This window comes from Leuciscus leuciscus, assembly GCF_965113295.1.
Source record: "Leuciscus leuciscus genome assembly, chromosome: 8".
Taxonomy (NCBI): Eukaryota; Metazoa; Chordata; class Actinopteri; order Cypriniformes; family Leuciscidae; genus Leuciscus; species Leuciscus leuciscus.
This window is the reverse complement of record NC_138732.1, coordinates 28,015,027-28,038,639: the sequence shown is the minus strand read 5'-3', so window position 1 is coordinate 28,038,639 and position 23,613 is coordinate 28,015,027. Positions and strand designations below refer to the sequence as shown.

The following is a 23,613-nucleotide window of genomic DNA, read 5'->3' as shown; positions in this document are numbered from 1 at the left end:
AGTGTCGTTTTTGATATCCAATAGTCTTTATCACAACTCTTCGTGTGATGTACAGTATGACTGCATGGACTACTGGATTTTTTAATGAAATTCCACATGGAGCTACATGGAGTTTTAAACTTGAACACCCTGAAAGATTTTCTTAGAACTTTTGATGTCCTTCAGTGGCGTTTATCCTCCTGGGAATCATATCAGTCCTATTGGGAACTGGTGTTCTAAAAGATCTTTCCTTTGTTTTTGCTGGAATCCTATTAGGAAATCCCCAGTAGGCTCCACTAGCTCCAGATTATGATAGAAATTCCAGCAGGAATCCTTTAGTGTTTTTGACAAGGGTTGAAACCATCAGAGGGATTCTTTATGGATGATCTGTAGTTGATGAACAGAAAACTGTGGTGACAAATAAACTGTTTGTATAAAGTTCTGTGCAGTTTTAATGCCGTTTTTGCCCAAGGTCTAGTTTGAATCTGCTGACGTTTTCTGATTTTCCTGCACCTGCTTTTGGGAAAAAATCTGTGGAATTCTGCTGAATGGATTTAAAAGTTAAAGTGTGTTAAATGAAGCTCAAAATATTGCATGCTGATTGGTAGCTGAAGGCAAAATGAAATTAGCCAAACAATTTTATAAACAAACACACAAAGGGATGAGTGACATTGGGTAGAACTTTGTTGTAGTGAGTGTTTTTACTTCTACGAAAACATAGCTTTTTTGCGACGCATCGCCTTTGCATGTCATTCTTAAACAGTCATACAATGTTCAGATGTCATGAAGATCAGCTTTGTGTTTTTGTAGCTGTAAATCCTGTGTTTTGTTTGATTGCTGAGTCTGTGTACGAATCATTAGCCTCAAAATGACTCAAACTGTTTGTATGTCAGCGGCACTCGTGTGTTTACAGTTACTAAAGCAACTGAAGGATTTACAAGTGTCCCTCAGTATTAACCGTTACAGCATGAAATCTATAGTGCAATCCAAACCAGCGTGTCTTGATCTAAGATACTGTTGAACTTTGATAATAGATGCCAGAGGCTGTGTGATGTTTTTGAACATTATGTAGTGAGGGTAATTTCCTGAATGTGGAGATGATCTCTTGGTCCTCTCATCAGGGACTTTGCTCTAGTTTCTCTCGCTCTCTTTATCTGCCTCACGCAAACGCACAGATACACACACACATGCAAAATCACTCATGAACACACCACCACCATCTGCTATTCTACCCGGTAAAATGGTTACTTAGCAACTGCCATTTTTCCTCTAAATCTTTCCATTCTTGCACAGTGTGACCAAATGCGATGGATGTGTTTACTCTGCTCTTCTGTAAAGAACCACATTGTTTTGAATCAATAGAAAACACCTTAACACCTTTTGTGGGCATTGGTGTATAATGCTGAGAAGAACCAGAATATGTGTTTGACTGGTTGACTAATGTCCCTGTGGGAATGAGAGAATCTATTCTTAACTCAGTGGGAAGTTAAAGAACATCTGAGTAGTAATGTGCCCAGTCAACTATTCAAAAAAAAAAAAAAAAACTTCAATAACAGTGCATTTATAATGGTAATAACCATTATGCTGTATAATGGTATGCATTACCACAGTTCTGTATATTTTATATTGCAGTGTCTGTATTCCATGCATTAAGGAATAAATGACATCGGACCATTGAATTATTGAAAATATCCATGCACACCCGAGGCTATATTTAATACTGATGTTAAAATTCAACAGTCTGGGCAATATTATTCTGCTTATACCACAGTTACAACATATAGGGTACAACAGGGCTAAAGACCCCCCAGGGAAAAAGCATTTTTAATATATTTTTTTCCTCAGAGTATTAAATGGCAACAATCACCACCACAGCACTTTCCTGAACACATATTTGTCACTATGCACTACAAAAATCTAACACTTTTTTTTAGAATCCTGCTGATTTATGTAGTTCATTCATAAACCTGCACCCATCAGATGTTTTGTTCAGTCGATAAGTTTTGTTCAAAGTGGATAAGGCAGTACATTTTAAGCAAACGTGGAATAAAATAATAGCTCCCATTAAAATGTAAGAAAAATAAGGGTCCCAAAAGGGAGTTGTGACAGTGATGCCATAGAATACCCATTTTTGGTTCCCCAAATAACTTTTCAGTGAACATTTCTTAAAATAACCCTTTTTTTTCTTAGGGTATGTTTACATGACATGATGTACTAAATACAGGAACGTTTTTCCTTTGCGTTCTTCGCGTACAGACGACAACGTTGTCAAAATGATCCCCGTTCACACGGACCCAAATGACTAAAAACGCTGTATTATGCTGTCAGGCCAGTAGTTGGTGATGTGCTTTAACTTTGTAAAGAAACACTACGAGCCCATAGACTGAACACGTAATACGTATGCGCATGACGTCATTGTTTTCACAAACTTATGTTTTTGTAGTTTACACGGAGACGTGGTATCATTTTCAAAAAATTGCACTTTGAAACACATTTTCAAAAGTTAGCGTTTTCAGGCCCCCAAAATGTAATAATCTGAATGAATTGAAATTGAATGTAGATCGTTCACAGACAGCCTACGCAGATGTTCAACTAATAAGGATCTTCATCGCTGGCAAACAATAGGATGCATTTGCAGATTTGCTTTTGAGTGACTGTAGGTCCAGGGCCATTTCATCCAACGCTCTTGATGTTCTTAAATTTCCTGTTACAACTCTGCCTGTGTGTACAGGAAACTGAACAAATAATTCAAATACTGATTCACAAACTAATTCAGACAGTTTTGCCAACTTGTTTGATCAAGTCTTTCAACAGAATCGATTCAAAAGAGTGATTCATGTGGGAATGGGGCATCGCTCATGTCCCATAAAAAAAGAGAGAATGCGCTTGGAATAAACTACGCATTTCTTAACATGTATTGCATTAAACTAAAGTAACGAGAGGAGCTGTGCCCAACGTAATGAAGTAAAAGTACAGTTTTTTTCATTAGAAAATGTACTCGAGTTGAAGTAAAAGTTCCTACATTGAAATCTACTGTTAAAAGTACAAATTATCCCAAAAAAAACAAAAAACACTCAAGTAATTGTAACAATGTAAATGAATGTCTCGGTTACGTATGTAACCCTCGTTCCCTGAGTAGGGAACGAAGACGTTACGTTGTGACGACGAATGGGGTTTCACTTAGAAAGCCTCTCACCTTCTCTCCAACCCTTCTTGCAGGAAGGAAAGTACAACACTGATCGGGCATTTTCTGGGGTCTTCTCGGTGAGAAGAGAAGAGAAGAGGTTCCACTTCAACGCGTAGGCATGTGTCGTGGACGATGCTCTAGCGAAAGTGATGGTAGCCACCACCGCTGGTGATAGGGTACTCAAACCTGCCTCGTCCCGTCCAAGAGCCACACGTGGAGGTTCCAAAGATCGGGACAAGGGTGCCATAGGGTGCCCCATCTCTAAGAAGGGAGGTCCTTCCTCAGAGGAATTGGCCAGGGAGGTGCTGTCGCGAGGAGTATAAGTTCAGAGAACCAGGTCCGGTTGTGCCAATGAGGGGAAATCAAAATGACCTGCTCCTCATCCTCCCTGATCTTGCACAGGTTCTGTGTAAGAAGGCTCACTGGGGGAAACGCATACTTGCGGAGGCCCCGCGGCCAGCTGTGCATCCGTGCCTCAGTCAGGGAGTAAAATAGGTTGCAATGGGACGAGTCATGGGAGGCAAACAGATCTACCTGTGGGTCCCCGAACTGATCCCAAATCAGCTGAACCATCTGGGGTTGGAGTCTCCATTCTCCAGGGAGAGGCTGAAGCCGTGACAGTTCGTCGGCTGCACAGTTCAGGTCTCCCAGGATATAAATGGCTCGAAACGACCTCAGATGCTTCTGACTCCATAGGAGGAGGTGACGAGCGAGTTGCGACATATGGCGGGAACATAGACCACCTTGTCAGTTGATGTACGCTACTGTCGCGGTATTGTCTGATTGGATTAGTACTGGTTCTTGAGCAACACATGGAAGCGGTGCAGAGCAAGACGTACTGCCAGCAACTCGAGGCAATTGACATGCCAAAGGCGCTGGGGTCCTGTCCTGGAGCCCGCGGCAGCATGTCCATTGCACATGGCACCCAAGCCCATTGTGGAGGCAATATGCCTGGAAACTCGTTCTAAGGGCACTCCAGCCCGTAGAAAGCTGAGGTTTGACCACGGGGTGAAGGTCTGACGGCGTGTCGGAGTAATTGGTATTCGGAGCGTGCCGTGTTGCCATGCCCACCTCGGGACTCGATCACGAAGCCAGAGCTGAAACGTTCTCATATGAAGCAGTTTGAGCGCCGTACTGCGGCTGCGGATGCCATATGCCCCAGGAGCCTCTGAAATAACTTCAGTGGAATCACACTCTTGCGCTTGAACTGTCTCCGGCAAGTCGGCAGTGACTGCCGTAAGCTGCGCACACATGGCGACCGAGTCAATTTCTATACCAAGAAAAGAGATCCTCTGCATGGGGCAAAGTTTGCTCTTCTCCCAGTTGACCCGAAGGCCCAGGCGGGCTAGGTGCCAGAGCACTAGGTCCCTGTGTTCGCAAACCTGGTCTCGAGAGTGAGATAGGATCAGCCAGTCGTCGAGATAATTCAGGATGCGAACCCCGTGTTGCCGTAGTGGAACAAGGGCTGCCTCGATGACCTTCGTGAAGACGCGAGGAGACAGGGCTAGACCGAATGGGAGAACCGCGTACTGATATGCCCGCCCCTCGTAAGCAAACCGTAGGAACGGTCTGTGTCGAGAAAGAATGGAGGCATAAAAGTAGGCGTCCTTCAGGTCGATCGCTGCAAACCAATCATGTGGCCGCACACATTCGAGAATGCGTTTGGTCGTGAGCATCTTGAACGGAAGGCTGTGAAGGGATCGGTTCAAGACACGCAGGTCCAGGATTGGCCGTAATCCACCGGTTTTCTTCGGTACAATGAAGTAGGGGCTGTAGAACCCCGACTTCATTTCGGCTGGAGGGACAATTTCGATTGCACCCGTTGCCAGTAAGGTAGCGACCTCCGCACGCATGACAGGGGCATTGCCACCCAACATAGTGTATGGACTCCCCGGAAGCAGGGGGGAAGTCGTGCGAACTGAATCGCATAGCTGAGCCTGATGGTTGTCGAGGAAACGGGTTCGCTCGCCCTCCCTCATATCGGCCAGGTTTAGCCAGAGGTGTCGCTCCTGGACCAAATTGGTGGACATCACTTGGCCCAGGAAGCGTGCAGTCACTTTCGTCGCCCGGAGAGCGAAGTCAGTGGCGGCACGCAGCTCATCAAAGAGCCCTGGGTCAGTCCTACCCTCGTGCATGTCCCTGAGCATCTGGGCCTGGTAGACCTGCAGAAGGGCCATAGCATGCAGAGAGGCGGTTACTTGCCCCAAGGCTCTATAGGATTTCGCCATGAGAGTGGAGGAAAACCTACAGGCTTTGGAGGGGTGCTTATGGTCACCACGAGAGGGAGGCGCTCTGCGGACACAGCTACATCGCAACAGAGCGCTCCACCATGGGAACCCCAGTGTAGCCTTTTGCCGCGGCCACGTCGAGGGGAGGAAAGGCGGAGAAGGTCGCCGAATGATCACGGGAAGACGGGGTGCCTTCCAGGACCTCGTGACCTCCTCATGCACTTCCGGGAAGAATGGTATTGGGGTTGGACGCTGACGGGGATCAGCGGCCTCACCCAAAAACCAATCATCCAGCCGCGAGCGCTCAGGACGGGGTGGAGGGTTACACTCCAGACCGATGCTCACGGCGACCCGGGAAAGCATGGCTGTCAATTCAGGATCAGACTCTGACAATGTTGGCACACCCGAAGGCGGCAGCATAGCCGAATCTTCACTTCCTGATGACTCTTGCCCACCTTGTGATGCTGCGATGGACATAGCATCATCATCTGGAGGGTAGCAACACAGCGGGTAGCAACACAGGAGAGGTGGGTGTGGGCCGAGGAGCAATCATCGGCGCTTTGTACCACACCGTCACCCTCAGGTCACCCTGGCCACCAGCCGAAGTAAGGTGAGAGGTGAGAAGGTGAGAGGCTTTCTAAGCGAAACCCCATTCGTCGTCATGACATAACTCGTAATGGCCACAAAAGGGAACTTTGTTACTACCCACTTCTGTGTAAATGGCCCCTTAATGTAAATAACCTCTAAATAGCCTTTTTTCCACAAAAAATAACTTTTTGTGGAATGGAAATGTTCCTTGCATGTTAAAGTTTTTTTTTTTTTTTTTTATGGAACCATTGATGCCAATATAGAACCATTCTTTTTTAGAGTGTGACATTTTTTGTTATTGATTTTGAGGCATTGCAGAAGAAGAAAACACAGAATGTCAATAATGCAATACGTATTTTTTTTTATAGGTTTTGTCATATGTTTTGAGGCAAGATTTGCTTATGGTTTAACTGAATCATCGAAGATCAGCAGCAGCAAGTATTTTGGTCAATAAAGTGAGATTAAATGCATAAAAATATTAGTTTTATTTAACATTTGGAGATTGGCTTAGTATTCTGATTTTGCTTGTCACTGATTTTATTCATTTTGATGAATACTGAATATTATTTTGTGCAAGTGAGATGAGTAAATGCATGCTCACATTTAGTCTAGAACTACAATAACCATCATGTTCACACAGTGCACATAATGCCTCTGCACTTACTCAAGATTTTTCTCAACATGGGGACTAGAGAGCTCCCAGTCAATAAATGGGAAGACAAAGTAACTTGCATTACTTATTTGAAATACTAACTTAGATATTTTGTTGTAAATTTAAAAGTAATGAGTTACTTTTCTAGTTACTTGAAAAAAGTAATCTGATTACGTATCTCGAGTTACTTGTAATGTGTTACTACCAACACTGACTGTAATACGTTTGAGCTCTGACACATCACTGTCCTTCACTGACTACCTCACGCAGCTGTCTTGATAACTTCAGGTATGTAAAAGCTTTGAAGTGACTCCCATGAGCGCAGAATTGAGACGAATGTTGCTCTAGAGTGACGTAAAAGTTTAATTCCGATATGACTGTTCAGACTGCAGTCGCATTGCAAAACATCTGACCTGTCTCGGATTTAGTACCACATATGGAAGTGGCACAAATCGAAAAGATCAGATTCCATGTGTTTTGTGTCGTTCACACTGTCATGAGAAAAGCAGATCTGATTCACATGTAAGAAAAAAAAAAAAAAAAAGCAGTCTGAACATAGCCTTTTATACACTCACCCAAAGGATTATTAGGAACAGCTGTTCAATTTCTCATTAATGCAATTATCTAATCAACCAATCACATGGCAGTTGCTTCAATGTATTTAGGGGTGTGGTCCTGGTCAAGACAATCTCCTGAACTCCAAACTGTCAGAATGGGATAGAAAGGTGATTTAAGCAATTTTGAGCGTGACATGGTTGTTGGTGCCAGACGGGCCGGTCTGAGTATTTCACAATCTGCTCAGTTACTGGGATTTTCACGCACAACCATTTCTAGGGTTTACAAAGAATGGTGTGAAAAGGGAAAAATATCCAGTATGCGGCAGTCCTGTGGGCGAAAATGCCTTGTTGATGCTAGAGGTCAGAGGAGAATGGGCCGACTGATTCAAGCTGATAGAAGAGCAACTTTGACTGAAATAACCACTCGTTACAACCGAGGTATGCAGCAAAGCATTTGTGAAGCCACAACACGCACAACCTTGAGGCGGATGGGCTACAACAGCAGAAGACCCCACCGGGTACCACTCATCTCCACTACAAATAGGAAAAAGAGGCTACAATTTGCACGAGCTCACCAAAATTGGACAGTTGAAGACTGGAAAAATGTTGCCTGGTCTGATGAGTCTCGATTTCTGTTGAGACATTCAGATGGTAGAGTCAGAATTTGGCGTAAACAGAATGAGAACATGGATCCATCATGCCTTGTTACCACTGTGCAGGCTGGTGGTGGTGGTGTAATGGTGTGGGGGATATTTTCTTGGCACACTTTAGGCCCCTTAGTGCCAATTGGGCATCGTTTAAATGCCACGGCCTACCTGAGCATTGTTTCTGACCATGTCCATCCCTTTATGACCAACATGTACCCATCCTCTGATGGCTACTTCCAGCAGGATAATGCACCATGTCACAAAGCTTGAATCATTTCAAATTGGTTTCTTGAAAATGACAATGAGTTCACTGTACTAAAATGGCCCCCACAGTCACCAGATCTCAACCCAATAGAGCATCTTTGGGATGTGGTGGAACGGGAGCTTGGTGCCCTGGATGTGCATCCCACAAATCTCCATCAACTGCAAGATGCTATCCTATCAATATGGGCCAAAATTTCTAAAGAATGCTTTCAGCACCTTGTTGAATCAATGCCACGTAGAATTAAGGCAGTTCTGAAGGCGAAAGGGGGTCAAACACAGTATTAGTATGGTGTTCCTAATAATCCTTTAGGTGAGTGTATATGTCTATAGTTTAGACCTATCGGAATGGTTTTGTGTACATACGCCATAGAGAGAAAAGTTGCTCCGGCTACTTTATATGCAACTTTGCATGTGTATGGTTTGGGAGAGGCATAGGTTAGTTGTCACAACGAGCGAGAAAGGTTGATATGGATCAGCTAAATCTCCTACCTCCAGGGAATCACCTGTTTAAAATAAAATATGTTGAACAAACAGCTACATAGTGTACCTTTAAGTTGGGAATGGAAAAATCAAATCATACAGTGTAGTGCAGAGATGTAATCAAGCCATGACCTGTCAAAATAAAAACAACAACAACAAAAACATTCAGTGTCATAACCGCCTAAAATAGTAAGGTCTATCAGTAGTTATGCTTTTCATGCATAATCAAGGGCTTTGCCAAAACCCCCAGCAATCCTTCATGGTGACAAGTGCTAAAGCATAGTGTGTGTGTGTGTGTGTGTGTGTGTGTGTGTGTGTGTGTGTGTGTGTGTGTGTGTGTGTGTGTGTGTGTGTGTGTGTGTGTGTGTGTGTGTGTGTGTGTGTGTGTGTGTGTGTGTGTGTGTGTGTGTGTGTGTGTGTGTGTGTGTGTGTGTGTGTGTGTGTGTGTGTGTTAATGCGTTAATGTGTGAGAAAGAACACACTCAGAGGTGCTGCATTGCAGTTCATAATGCTGGCATCCACTGAAACCTCTCTTGCATAAATGCCCTGTTACATGGACATTGACATTACATGTTGACTAATATAAAATAATTACATTATGAGACAAAGGGAATGTTACTCAAAACCTGTTTTTTTGTGTGTTTTTTTTTTTTTTTTTTTTAAGGTCTAAAAACCTCAAGCTGCTAGGCTCAAGTTTTGGGTTACACTTTATTTGGTAACACTTTATTTTACAGTGTCCTTGTTACGTATGTTACATGTACTTACTGTAGTAATAAGAGTCAATTATGCATAATTACATGCAATTAACCCTAAACCAATACCTTAATTAGTATTACTCAGTATTTAAATATATAATTACACTGTAACAATGACACCTTAAAATAAAGTGTAACCCTTTATTTTAAGGAGATGTAGTTAAATAGAACTTACTCAATTAAGTACTGAGTAATATTAATTAACTACATGTATTTGATATAGAGTGATGGTTAGGGTTAGGGTTTAGTTTAGGGTTAGTTTCTTGTAATTATGCATAAAATATCATCTGGTCCTTGGCAGGTCTTAATATTAGGTAAATACAATACAACTTCAGGTGAACAACAACACATGACATACAAACTGTGCCATGGTTTGTTTAACAAAAACTAGGCCAAAATGCAGAAGCCATGTGTGACAAACTAAGTACACCCTCACTGCTTCCATAGGAATTCAGAGTGTATGTAGCTGTCAGGCGCTGCTAATCAAATGCCTTCGATTAACTGATCATCAGCATCCGTAACCACCTCTATAAAAGCAGAAGTTTAGGCGGTTTGTTGGTCTAGACTCTAGAGCATTCAGGTGTGTGTTAACACAATAACAAGGAGGAAAGACATCAGCAATGATCCTAGAGAACCAATTGCTGCTGCCATCAATCTGGGAAGGGTTATATAGCGATTTCCAAACAATTTGAAGTCCATCATTCTACAGTGAGGAAGATTATTCACAAGCGGAAAACATTCAAGACAGTTGCCAATCTTCCCAGGAGTGGACGTCCCAGCAAATTCACCTCAAGGTCAGACTGCGTAATGCTCAGAGAAACTGCAAAAAAAAAAAAAACTACATCTCAGATACACATCTCTACATCTCTGGCCTCAGTTAGCATGTTAAACATTAAAGTTCATGACAGAACAATTAGAAAAATACTGAATAAGTATGGCTTAATTGCATCTTCTCTCTTAAAAGAACATGGCAGGAGGCTTAGGTTTGCAAAGTTGCATCTTCTTAAATTTGTTGCTCAGCATTTTCCTGACAAGACTTCTGAAACAATGTTCTTTGGACAGACGAGACCCAAGTGGAGATGTTTGGCGATAATCCACAGTGTATGTTTGGCGAAAACTAAACACCGCATTTCAGCACAAACACCTCATACCAACTGTCAAGCAGAGTGGTGGAAGGGTGATGATTTGGGCTTGTTTTGCAGCAATATGACCTGGGCACCTTATAGTCAATGAGTCGACCATGAACTTCTCTTCTCTGAAAAGTTTTTCGTTCGCGTCTCCTGTGAAGCTGATCTTCTGTTCGCATTCACTCACTTCGCACAGACCGACCGTCACTACCACGTTTATGCATGCTACAAATGCTCACTTCACAAGATATCACAGCTGGATTCGATTAAATCTGCAAGGTTTGTGAAATTAAATGTTTATTAGATATTCAGAGATTTGTTTAAATGATGTAGATGCACATTTGCTGAATGTTTACTTTTTCGCATACCATTTACTTTCTTTGTTTACCAGTTCTGTCTAACAAAGTATTAGATACGACTGACAGAAATCGTAAACTAATGAAGACGGAGAATGTGAGTGAGCGCTGTGTGATCAGGCGCTGGTGTTCTCAGCGCCTCCCGTCAAAATAAAAGTCCCGCGTCCAACACATCGGCCAATCAGAAAAACATATCGGCCGATGCCGATATTTAAAAAATGCCAAATATCGGCAGATATATCGGCCTTGGTGATATATTGGTCGACCACTAATTTGGTGTGTAGAGTATTATATTAAAAGTCTCCTTGTTTATCTCCTTCGCCGTGCACTTTATTACAGCCGCCTACTCGGGACACTTATTAAGCATTACATAACGATCAATGACAGACAATTATTTAATGTAAATTGAAATGCTTACAAATTTGATAAACTTTCAATTCATATGATCATGCACTTCTTGTTGAGGCAATAAAAAAAAAAAAAAAAGTTTTGCTCTCCAATTACTATTATGTGTTGTTGGTGTGTCTTTAGCAAGCATTTAGCTAAACTTAACCACCAATTACACATTTGTGGTTAGGACTAAAAGTCCAATAAACATGAAGGTAAATAATTAGTAAACAATTATAAACATTTACAAATAATATAAACATTTACAAATAATACATAGTTTCAACTAGATTGGGTAATGCAAAAACCTGAAAAAATTATGAATAAATGATTTGTAAAGATGTGTAAAAAGGGTGAATTAAAGGGATAGTTCACTTTGAAATTAATTTTTGGTATATTTTAGCTTACCTCAAGGGCATCCAAGATGTAGGTGTCTTTTTTTCCGCAGTAGTTTCAATTTTGATATTTTTAGGTCAAACCGTTCTTGTCTGTCAGTCATATAATGCAGGTCTATGGTCATTATCTCAAAGAGCATGCACAGAGTCCAAATTAAAACAATTCCCCGTCGTCCAAATTAAACAATTCCCCATCGTAAGTACACATTGATGGCCTAAGACACGAAACGAGCGGTTTGTGTGAGAAAACGAACAGTATTTATATCGTTTTTACCTCTTATACACAGCCATGTCGAAGTGATCTGATCTGACGTGTACGCAGACTGGTGCATAGAGACATACACTAGATGTCGCCTTAAAGACATTCGTTCCAATGAACTGCCGTAGACAAGGCGACATCTAGTGTGTATATATCTATGCACCAGTCTGCGTACACGTCAGATCAGATCACTTCGACATGGCTGTGTATAAGAGGTAAAAACAATATAAATACTGTTCGTTTTCTCACACAAACCGCTCGTTTCGTGTCTTAGGCCATCAATGTGTACTTACGATGGGGAATTGTTTAATTTGGACGACGGGGAATTGTTTTAATTTGGACTTTGTGCATGCTCTTTGAGATAATGACCATAGACCTGCATTATATGACTGACAGACAAGAACGGTTTGACCTAAAAATATCAAAATTGAAACTACTGCGGAAAAAAGACACCTACATCTTGACACCAAAAATTAATTTCAAAGTGAACTATCCCTTTAAGGTACGTTGGGACACTTTTTTCCATTGAGATGACTGCCTATTAAATATGCTAAATGATTAGTAAACATTTATAAACATTTATAAATAATGAATAGTATCAATGTTAGATTGGGTACTGCAAAAACATAAACAAATAATTAATAAATGATTTGTAAAATGTTTTAAATAAAAGTCTGCCCCACAACGAAGACTGAATGTGTGACCTTTGCAGACTGTGGTTATATGAGTTATTGAATAAGTGTGAAGAACATGATCTCATATTTGAATATATATTAACTAATGATCCGTTAAGCGTTATATAATGTTTTTTAATGTTTTTTAATGTTTTATTAATGAAGCTTTTAATCATTGTAAACCATCTATCAAATAATTTGTATATATATATATATATATATATATTTTTTTTTTTTTTAAGAGTTTGATCATATAAATTGAAAGTTTAATGACATTTTTAAGCATTTCAATTTACATTAAATAATGATCTGCTAATCATTGTGCAAAGTTTGTTCATTAGTAAACATTAACAAGCACATTATCTCATATTTCTAGCTAAGTGAATATATATTAACTATGATCTGTTAAGTATTATGTAATGTTTGTTAAGGATTTATAAATGAAAGTTATTATAAAGTGTTACCGAGAATCTCATCAATCTTCTTCGGACTGGACGTTACAGTGAGAGATTGATGAAGTAATATAGAAAATGATTACTTGAAGTTATCGCTGGTAAAGGTGGTTCTACAAGCTATTAAATCATAGAGTGTACTCAGGGTGGCCGCGGGTCCTTAAAAAGTCTTAAAATGTCTTAAATAAAGTTTTCCTAAAAAAAGGCCTTAAAAAGTCTTAAAATGTCTTAAATTCAGATTCGATAGGTCTTAAATATTTCTGGTCACGTTACCGCTAAAATTTCTCCAGTCTGACGGACCTAATATCCGTCAAATAACAAGTGAAGCATCGAATCGCGAGAATGATTCAGATTTTATTACATAAACAGCTATTGATAATGATAATGTAGGCTTTTTCTGGTAACGCTGTTGAGGCTCGCGCTGCTTGTCTCTGTGATAGATTTTATAGGAAGAAATCAAAACAAATGAGCATAACGGCAAACAAAAAAACTCCCAGAAGAAACATACTGAGGTAAAAATACACTCTCGCGTTTCGGGAGTCGGGATAGACGGAATTGTCACTTGCATAATCGGGCCAGCATTGCATCATAAGTAACTTTACCATTTGCACGTCTTTTAAAGTTTTACCTGATTAAACATTCACGCGATTTGAAACTATTCAGTACTTGCGCGCTGTCTGAGAGAGATGGGGTTTTTTCTGCACACATACATAGAGTAAAGCCGCCTCACAAACAGCTCGTGGGTAACAAAAGTTATTTTTCGTGGATTTTATCGCTTTAACAGTCAAAAACATGCGAAAATGATGTCAATTTCGGTCTTGGTGAGTATCCTCTAAACACAGTCGGTTATGTCTTAAATAAGCATGAATCGCACGTGACCGTATAATGAACACAGGATCCGTGCACTAGCTCTTAAAGGGACAGCAGCCATATTTGTCTGTCATTCATTTGGTTGTCAAAACAACAAACCATAGCTTTCATTTTAAGGAATCAGGATTAATAGCCTATGTATTTAATTTAGTCAGGACTAAAATACTACCCAGTGTTATTTTACATTTGATTACTTTATTCAGTCTCTGTAGTATTTCTGAATACTAGTGTTAGACCTAAGCAAAAACTTTTCTCTTTATTTCTATTTATTGGTATCTTTATTCTATTGTATTTATTTGTGCTACTTTTTTCAATTTAATTCAAAGATTGAAATCAAGCTTCCTTGTGTTGTGTAAATTCTTAAGACCAAAATTACCCCATTGTAAAAATGCAATGAGTGAGCAATACATTTAGGCGAGATACATGTAATAAATAAAAGAAAAAGTCTAAACTCCCCCCTCAAATTAAAAATCTAATACGCATGTAATATAATATGTATTTCCATCACAGGTTTGGTCTTAAATTTCATTCAAAGTGGCATTAAAAAGGTCTTAAAAAGTCTTAAATTTAACTTGTTTATATCTGTAGACACCCTGGTACTTAGTTTGTCACACATGGCTTCTCCATATAGGCTTTATTTTGTCAAATTAATAACTACTAGGCCATATTTTGTTTTTCCGATGTTGTATTTACCTAATTTTGAGACATGCTAAAGACCAGATGATTTTGTATTATGTCCTGATATGTAGAACCATAAAATTCAAAAGAGGGTTTACTTTTTTCACATGACTGTATGTACATATGCACGTTTTTGAAGTTGATATATGAAATGTGAAAAGTGGTTTATGCATTAGAATCCTTTCATTTATAGTGTACGTTTTAGTGACAATCCTAATGTCAAAACCATATGTGTGCAAGAACCACACTATATGAATGCTAATCAGATCACGTTGGAATTATTGATTAGAGTAGAGCAGGTGCATGAGTCGGCTCCAGAAGTCCACAATCATCTCTGTTGTCTTGAAAGTATTAAGCAACAGGCGTCTGATGCTTCACACAGACACCAGCCATTAAAACTGCCATCTGTAGGCAGATTCATGGCTCCTGATTATAAAGCCAATTAGAGTTGTGTCATCTGTTAGCTTGAGGAGATTCGAGGAGGGATCCAAGAAGATGCAGTTACACTGATTCAACTCCTCTGAGACCTGCAAAACAATCAATACTATCATTGACTGAAATGAAGCTTGTTAAAATTAAAATGTCTCTGCTATTTTTAGAAATACACCACTGATATACTGTAGATGGGTATATACTGTGGATAGGTGCATACTAGGTGGATAAATGCTGTGGACAGACGTAGATAGATATATGGATGGATGGATGGATGGATGGATGGATGGATGCATGGATGGATGGATGGATTGATTGATTGACTGGGTTGGTGAGGTGTTCTATTGTAAGAGATCTGACTTGTATGTCATAAAACAGGTGAAAAAAAGGCACAGGCTTCCGCAGCTAAAATTCACATTGTTCGGGCAGGAAAAGAGAAGTATAAAACAATTATTTTATGATGGGATTCACTGTCCTTTTGATTGCATCATTGCACTCAGTCAGCACCTCGGCTTATGTGAGGAATCACCCTGCTGAGCTGTATCTCTGCTCCTTTCCGACAGGCTCCTCCATCTGAAAGACGATTCAGTCTGCAAGAATGAGAAATCCTGTCTTATTCAAGAACCTTAGCTATGGGGATTTGGAGACGGGGAGGGTTAGATAGGATGAGGTGAGAGAGACACAACATCCTGCTCAGTGTCAGCTTGGTAGTGTGTACCAATGTTGACGTATACTCAGTGGAACGGAGTGTTTTACTTCTGATAGGATATCAAACAACACATGACAAGCACTCGCAAGGGACAACAGACACTGAACTGTATGTTACAGAGCTCAACAATAGCCGCCCACTTCTTCTTTGGCCTGGGTCCCGGAAGTACAGCTCTCCATAGGCCTTTCAGAAAAATCTTAATAGGTAATAAGATTGAAGCAGTAGGCCGATTAATGTTACGCTGTTGCAGTCGGTGTCATTTTGTTTAATAGAGATGTTTGTGTGCAGTTTATGTCAATTAACATTCATGGCAGAAGTATTTAATTGAATTATGAAGATGCAGTAACAGGGCATATATCCAAAATGCAGTTGAATGCACACTTTTGGATTTTTAAAGAGCTTATTCAGGTGCCAGGATCGCAGTGGTGGATTGAAGCTGTACACATTTGCTGGATTGTAGGTTTCATCTTCGACAACCTATAACAGTCATAAACAGTCTGTGTGTGACCCTACATTATGGAGACAAAATGTCCCCACAAAGATGGCAATATCTGAGATCCTTGTCCTTGTGGGGACATTTTTGGTCCCCATCAGGAAAACAGCTTATAAATCTGATAAGTGATGTTGTTTGGAAAATGTAAAAATGCAGAAATGTTTCTGTGATGCGTAGGTTTAGGGTTAGGGGTTAGAATATACAATTTATACACGTGTGTGTGTGTGTGTGTGTGTGTGTGTGTGTGTGTGTGTGTGTGTGTGTGTGTGTGTGTGTGTACCTACTTAACTATATTGTGGGTACAAATTTGTACCCAGAAATGACTAAAACCTGATAAAATCTCCACCTTTGGGGACGTCCTCATTTGTAAAACTGGTATAACAATAAAGTAAGTAAAGGCTTTTTAAAAATGTAAAAATGCAGAATGTTTTCTGTGATGGGTAGGTTTTGGGGTAGGTTTAGTGTAGGGGCATAGAATATACAGTTTATACAGTATAAAAACCATTACGTCTATGGATTGTCCCCATTTAGATAGTTAAGTCAACTTTTTATAAACCTATAAAAAGTTATATAAAAGATTAAATAAGTGTTTTAATTTTGTATGGTGCGGGTCACCCTTCTCATTGTATTTCACCATGTTGAAGTGACTTGATCCGCAGTGTTTCACTAAATGTTGGAGAGAATCCTTGCACTCATTGGCTGCTGCATCTGTAGATACACTTGTGCCGTAGTGTACTTCACTAATGCGAAGAGTGAAAATTAGACATTGGAACACAGTTTTATTGTGCTTTAACAGCTGAGACAACAGGTGAAACATTTGTATGTATGCTGAGTTTAAACGTGTATGGCAAGGGAAATATTTATTGTGTAGACAGCTCTCTAAAACTCAGTGTAATTTATGTAAAACTCAGACACGATCATTCTGATCCACGTCGATAGATGGCAGTGCAGCGTATAACACCATTGTGGTATCGGCACTTACAAGATGAAGAGAACTACTGGCTGCGATTGAAAACTTAGGCAGCTGACTTGTTGCCTCGCTGCCCTATCAGGCAATAACTTTGCAGGCAATGTTTGCGCATTAAGACACCTGACGAAACTGATTTCGGACAGAATTCTGAGGAAGCATATCGATCTAATGACTTACAACAAAATAGAGAGAGAGATTTGGCAATAACTAAGTGAATATTTAATTACTACAACAGTCATTTATTGCTAGAAATGGTGAAGAGATCCTGAGAACAGTTTTATTTTATACAGGGGTGAACATCCAAAACGTGAAACATAAACCATAAACTGAATCCAAGACATGAAACGAAACATAAACATGAACTATAAACTTGACTTGAAACAATGGTCTGGCACATGGAACAATGGAACATGGGACAGAATAGCATATGTTAAAGGGATAGTTCACCCAAAAATGAAAATTCTGTCATCATTTACTCACCCTCAAGTTGTTCCAAACCTGTATGAGTTTCTTTGTTCTGCTGAACACAAAGGAAGATATTTGGAAGAATGACAGAATCAAACAGATCTCGGTCCCCATTGACTACCATAGTAGGAAAAAAAAAATACTATGGTAGTCAATGGGGACCGAAATCTGTTTGGTTACAAACATTCTTCCAAATATCTTCCTTTGTGTTCAGCAGAACAAAGAAACTCATACAGGTTTGGAACAACTTGAAGGTGAGTAAACGATAGAATTTTCATTTTTGGGTGAACTATCCCTTTAATATGCTGCCACATGTTCCATTGTGTATTGAAGTATGTTATGCTGTCCCATGTTCCATTGTTCCATGTGCCAGACCATTGTTTCAAGTCAAGTTTATAGTTCATGTTTATGTTTCGTTCAAATAAACACTAACAGACTAGAAACAAAAATCAAATGACATGAAACAGGAAACATGGTTATGAATGGGAAGAACTTCAAAATAAAAGGCAAGACATAAACACGAAGTGAGAACATAAAACATGAAAAAAAAAAAAAACATCTATAAAGATTAGAAAATAACATTCTTTTATATTCACTATTATTGTTATCAAGCTATGTAGCTAGCTACCATTTGACTACGCTTTTGTAATTAGCGTAATTTACCAAACTGTGAAAATGAAGCTTGAATTTCTGGAGTAGTTTGTGCCAGCTGGTGAAGTGTTTTGATATTTAACATGGCCTTGCTGTATGTATTTTGAAGTGGAAAAAATTACCAAGCAACATTTTATTTGCTAATATTTAATTACAATATGCTGTATGGTTTACTAGTACATGCATATGGATGAATGTATGATATTTTTGGAATTAGATTTTTTTATTTTCCTTGTCACAAGAGTAGTCACTAACAGGCTGAACAAAATAAAAAACTAGAGACATAACTGAGCACCCATGAGACAAGATGTCAGATTTCAAATCACAAATTTCTGAGGGATCATGCACCAGCCAAGCAATTGGCATTGAGGTTAATGGGAATGCTGATAGATAGCTTTCTGCAGGTATAATAGAGCTCCTTGGTTTGCACTCACAAAGCATGCTTGTGCTGTGAAAGTGTTCATATACTAAAACTGCCCTGAAACTAATCAAATGTCGCCCAGAGGCTGACAGAAACTATAAGTGAATAGGACATGACTGTGTTTTTTTTTTTTTTTTTTTGCAATATTTATGACAATGCAAGCTGCTTGAAACTGTCAATGGAGATATGATATGCTTTTGTTTCTCACCCGCATCCAACGTCTCATCTGCCTGGACATCCACTCACACTGTCAATGCAGTACTGGACTTGCCAGAAATAGCAAAGACTGCTGATGTTGCATGTTGTACAGTGAGTCATTTACATAAAGTAGACACAACTAGTCTTCAACAACTTTTCAGTATGAGTAGTTAGTAGCATATGTCATTTTGCCATTGAAGAAACTTTTTGAGTTATAGCAGTAACACATAAACATTTCAAGACAGAACCAACACGTTTTTTAAAAAGTTACCACAAGCTTGCTAAGTAATTGTGACGCATTTTAAATTGTATTGCAATTATTTGTTTTTACTATGAACATTTTTAATGGCATTTTTAGAAAAAACTATTTACTGCTGTTTACAGACTCAGAATGAGATTAAATTTATGGTAACTTTATTGTGAGTAGAACTCTCAGTTTAGTTAGTATTGAATAATGCCAATTAATTAACCAAATGAATTGCATTAAATGTTGTATTAATATGTCAAAGCACCCACATTAAGAAGACGTTACAATATTTTGGCAGACAAAAGCACAATATATTGTAGATTTTAAATGTGTCTTTAGAACTCAATATATTGTTAGTTTTATTTCTGTATCATTGAATCTAAGTACACTGACCTACAGTCTAGTACAGCAATCCATTTTCTGAGGGAAGCTCAATGGCTGTTCTTGTGTTCCATCTTTGATGTATTTCAATTGTTGGTTTTTCAGCAACTCACGCCATGAGTCCCACATTAAAACCAAGTAAAATGACAACATAAAAGTGATTTTGCTTTGAAAACATGTCTGTTTCTTATACTCATTCTGTGTCTTTGTAAGTGAGATTTGGTGAGGCATATTGCTTGATTGGTACTACACTACTACACTTGACTGCAACATTGACTTCCAAAAGCATGAAAGTGGTACTTTAATCTTGAAGGAGATAGGATACAGGCGTAATTAATTATCTTTTCATTTGATGTTTTACTTGTTCTGACTTTTCTTTTCTTTTTTTTTTTTTTGCTTTTGCTTTTATTGTTGTTGTTTTTTTTCATAATGAAACTGAATGAGCGTGTTAAATGTAGCTAGTAAATACGTAGCTATTTCATGCACAAGAAGGAATGAAGTTTTGAGCATACTTGCCTTGCTCGTGTTCTCTGTTGCATCCTCTGTCCCACAGCCTAATGGAAAAGATCAAGCTATCCCTTTAGATGACATTTCCCCTACTCAATCATGCAAATATGGCCTCCATAAATCAGTCACCTTCTCATAAGAACTGCTTTTGTCCAGGCCATCATTTCTTCCAGCGTAAATACCTAGCCCCGGAGAGCTAACCCGCTGTGGCAAACATCAGGGCAAGAAACTCTACTTGCCTGGACAATGGTCCCATTGAACTGTGCCATCATCCAAATGAGAAGTGACATTATCCACCGTGACCCAGACGGAGCTGATGAGAAGATGGAACAGGTCCAGAGGGTCTTTGGCTGTGTAGCGTGACCTACTGCCATATTCCTTTCTCAAAACAAATCAGACAGAATTGTCGTAGGCCTGCTGATATGAATCTCATAGCATGAAATGTTGCTTTGTTGCCTCAAATGTATGTGGGACGGTTTTGTGTAATTGATTTTCTGCTCAACTACTCTGACTACGGTCCCACAACATTTACATTTTCTTGGAAGATAATGGATTTTTTTTTCTTTTTTTTTTTCGTTTTCTTAGTAATGCAGCTTTCAAGTAAACACACATGTTGAGACTCATTTGGGTGGCACAGATTTGAGTCTGGTCTATTATTTGTTACGATTCCACGCTCTTTCTATTCCTAATAATTTCAATTTACTGTGCATGTCTAAAAAATGATAATAATGCCTGAAATTCTTCAGATCCCTGATCTGAATTTTCATTTCTGATGTCTTAAATGTTTCAATGTCTCATACATTTTAGTATTTGCAATAGTCGTTTAGAAAAGACATTAATCTTTGTTTTTTCAGGGCAACACCTCAGTAGTACTTGTTATCTATTGGTCTAATAGTTCCAACAAGTGTTAAGCTTTAGACTGTTTTTGTTTAGTCCCAGTTTTAGTCAATATTTCATCAATCAATGAAATTCATTCATTTCATTTCAGTAATCCACATTTTTTGCATGCATGTGATAATTTTTTCAGTTTTGAAATGGCATGTGGTTTTAATCAATGAAAATAACATTTGGGTTAACAATAATGTGAAAAATCAAGAGAATGCGTGTTAAACTGCAAAAAACATTTTCATTAACTAAAACAATTATCGACATAACATTCTTTTGAACACAAAATAAGATATTTTGAAAAATGTTAGTAACCAAACAGTTGATGGTCCCCTTTAAGCGAGTCAGTCCCTAAAATACTAGCATGATTTGAGCGTTTCAATAAATTATTTTTTTAATTAATAAAGTAAGATTATTTTTCCTGCATTTTCTGCATTGTATTTTCTTTCAAACACAATGCTAGTGCATTTTTAATAACTCACGGTGTTTTTCCCCCTCATATTTGTGTCAACAGTATGTTTTTAATTAAAACTTTTTAATAATTACATCTTGCATTTTGTCTACATTATTGTTGACAAAATAAATAATAAAAAAGCCTTCATCAAGTAAAAACATTTTTGTCAGCAGTTTCATTAACAAGATTAACACTGGTTCCCCCAAACTGTGCAGAAAACAATGTCAGTATCTTGAGGGGTGATAATTAGTATCTCAAAAAATGTTTCTCTTATTTGCAGAAAAGGAGTAAGCTCCAAATACACCTCCATAAAAACAACAACAACAACTATATATTTCTGCCTTTGGCAAGAGGACAATGTCATCGGATAATGATCTTGTAGGAATCCCCTGGAAAGAATGAAATCTATCAGCTCTTATGTCTGCTGTTGTGAACCTGAGAGCTCTTAACATTCTTTTTTTTTTTTTTCACAGGTAATTAAAGCGCAAGGACACATTAAAGGTTAGTTTAAAGGGCCCCTATTATGGATTTTTGAAAATGACCTTTCATGTAGTGTGTAACACAGCTCTAAGTGAATGAAAACATCCTGCAAAGTTTTAAATCTGAACGTGCACCGTATATAAAGTTATTGTCTTTCAAAAGTAAGAGTCGACTCTGAGTCAATGAAATGAATTGTTTTTCAAACGAGTCATAAGCCGTTTCGTTATGACGTAAAGACGAAACATTAACATATTGCCCGCCCACTTATTGCGCGCGCAGACACCAGGGAAAACTTGAACCTCAAACCTGCAGCTGTGGATACTGGATAGCATCATGTCGAGAAGACACTGTGCTCTACAATGTGAAGGTAAAGCCAGTGTTTTTTTAACTGCCCAAGGATGAGCATGTGAAGAATCAGTGACCCTCTGAGGTCTGAGCTGTTTTCTGGCCCTGGAGGTGTTCTGACATGCTCTGACATTTGTTCTTATTTCTGTTACTTGTGACATTGTCATGGCTAAAGTCTTATTACACTGTATTTAGCACAAACTCTGCTACAATAATATATCAGCAGCATGTATGTAAAAGTTTGTAGTTTTGAGATAATGACATTTATGCGTGGTTTGTGAAAATACCAAAAAAAAAATGTCACTGAAATAAGGCCATGAAACCCATACTGATTATTTCTTCACAAGACTTTTGAAAATTGTATGACATAGCCTAGAATATTTGCTCCAAAACTATGTGAAAATCACCCTGACTGCTCATTCAGATAAGACAATATATTGATTTAAAATTTCTAAGACGTGTTTTGTGTGAGAAAGCCATATGCGAAGAGGCGTGATCATCTCATGAATATGTAAGCCTTCAACACCTGAGAAAGACAAAGACACTCCCCTAACTGCCCTATTAGGAGCTATCAGGCCCTGTCATTCAGAGCAACCTTGCACAAAGAATGAGGAGATTTAAAAAAGAATGGCTTTTAGATTGTTTGGATTTATTTACAACACAACATAATCCAAAAATACACAACAAATGACAAAAGAGCACATTGAAAACAATGATCCAAAGACAGAGACCTTTGTGCCATTCCTAAAAACATTGTACATACCTTTCATTTCCAAGGTGTTTGATTTTCACTTTACCATGTTCATGTACAGAGACTCATGTGAATGTTGAAGTCAGCAGGACTCAGTTGCATCTGGTCCCTGAAAGAAAAGAAAAAAAGTGAACATACTGGTATCAAGAGAAACTAGGCCTGCACGATTTTAGGAATACATTTTAGATTTTTCTGGTTAAAATTGCTTTTTAAAATTCACAGAATACACACACACAAATGTTTCCAACAATATATAATATAATGAACACCATGTTTGTTGTGCCTTGTAGGCATAAGCTATGTGCAGTACTGCATAAAATAATTATAACAATAACCTATAGCAGCCTATAAATCTTCCAAAAGATTTCAGTAACAATGCTAGAGAAAAATATATTGATTATCTTATGTTACTTCAAATGTTTCCATTCGTTATGATGATATGAAATGAGATAATAGTAAAAACATAAAGCCTAATGTTTGGTGCATTTTTCCTTTCAAACGCGATCGCGCTCCAAAATATGATACATTCAAACCCACAGCGCGCTCCAAAAATATGATACATTCAAACGCGATCGCGCTCCAAAATATGATACATTCAAACGCGATCGCGCTCCAAAATATGATACATTCAAACGCGATCGCGCTCCAAAATATTAAACATTATGGTTATACATATCTATGTTTGAGCA

The 23,613-nt window shown here is 38.8% G+C and overlaps 1 long non-coding RNA gene across 1 annotated transcript in view; it reads right to left on the bottom strand.

The window, feature by feature from the left end:
- Positions 1-23,613, bottom strand: part of LOC309505175 — a 336,588-nt gene that overhangs the window by 131,168 nt on the left and 181,807 nt on the right. The gene's annotated exons all lie outside the window — the stretch shown is intronic.